Source organism: Bison bison, unplaced genomic scaffold, assembly GCF_000754665.1.
Source record: "Bison bison bison isolate TAMUID 2011002044 unplaced genomic scaffold, Bison_UMD1.0 scf7180017864537, whole genome shotgun sequence".
Taxonomy (NCBI): domain Eukaryota; kingdom Metazoa; phylum Chordata; class Mammalia; order Artiodactyla; family Bovidae; genus Bison; species Bison bison.
The window spans coordinates 7,330,333-7,331,742 of NW_011495085.1; the positions used below are offsets into that span (position 1 = coordinate 7,330,333).

At 34.6% G+C, this 1,410-nt stretch overlaps 1 protein-coding gene across 1 annotated transcript in view; it reads right to left on the reverse strand.

Annotated features, from left to right (window-relative positions):
- The window catches only part of TEX11 (testis expressed 11), a 191,742-nt gene that overhangs the window by 115,213 nt on the left and 75,119 nt on the right, over positions 1-1,410 (reverse strand). The gene's annotated exons all lie outside the window — the stretch shown is intronic.

Genomic DNA, 1,410 nt, shown 5'->3' on the forward strand with positions numbered 1-1,410 from the left:
GTATTCTTGCCACCTCTTCTTAATATCTTCTGCTCCTAGCTTAAGGATTCCCAATTTCATTCATAATTACAGCAGCCTGTTTTAATCTGTGACATCTCTAATCAGGAGATATAATCCAAAAAGTGTGGAAGAATTCAAGGAAAGCAGCAGCTATTTATGAAGTTTTTTACCAAAAGAAAAGGCTTGGGGGAGACAAAAACTAACAAGGTCCTAAACTGAGATCTGTTAACAAGAACTGAGGGAATGAAAAGGGCTTTATAAACAATACCCACTACCACCCTTTATGTCCTAGGCTTTTACTTCAACAGAATTCTAATACACTATAGCAATTTTGATCTCTTATCCTTTGTGTAAAGATGAGGGGTTTTCCTTTTAGACTGAAGACGTACTTTCAATTTGTACATAACTTCTAGCTTCAGATATTCACTATTTGCAAAAAAGTTAAGACTATAGAAAGTACGCTCACTTTCCATGCCCTCCTTCTACAACAAAATTCACAGAGAAGGGTGCTTAATTAGCAGCTATTTATTCCTGCTTGTATCACCGACTGCTCCCAACTGGTCCCAACATACAGATAATTAAAGTCCAAAGAAAAACTGACCCAAAGACTGGCATTATATGATAAAAGATGTGTTTGTCTCTGTAATATTTTTACCTGGGGAGTCAAGATGTAATCTGCATTTTATTTCATTTTGATAAATTTTGGAATAAACTAGTGTAGTGGCCATATTAGTGCCCGTTATCACCTAGTAATATCAAAAGCTACTGCCATTTATTGAGCAGTTTTTATTTCCAAAGCATGTTACTAAACACTCTACTATATATGCATCATCATAATCAAAAAGTTGGTATCTAAAAATATGTATAACAATGTTGATAACTATATTTGCCTGTTTTTAAACTCATTAAAATACAGTCTTTTTCAAGGCATTTGATAATACCTCACTAAGTTATTTTTATATCCCAAAAAGATGTGGGAAAAAAACTGGAAGATTAAAATAATATATAATAACTAGGCCAAGAATTCAAGCCCTTCCTGTTTTCCTCAATCTCATTCTAGTGACAAGAATACAAAAGAGTCAAAAGATAGTGGTGCTCTACAAAATTTGTTATTATGTAGTTTTTGATGAAAATATGACTGTGGGTCAAATAATGTTCTTAATAATTGTGTGTGTGTGTGTTTGTATGTGTGTGTGTAAGTCGCTCAGTCATGTCTGACTCTTTGTGACCCCATGGACTATGGAATTCTCTAGGGCTAATAATACAGCCACTAAACATACACTGAAAAATTGATGCTTTTGAAATGTGGTATTGGAAGACTCTTGAGAGTCCCTTGGACTGCAAGGAGATCCAACCAGTCCATCTTCAAGGAAATCAGTCCTGAATATTCATTGGAAGGATTGATGCTGA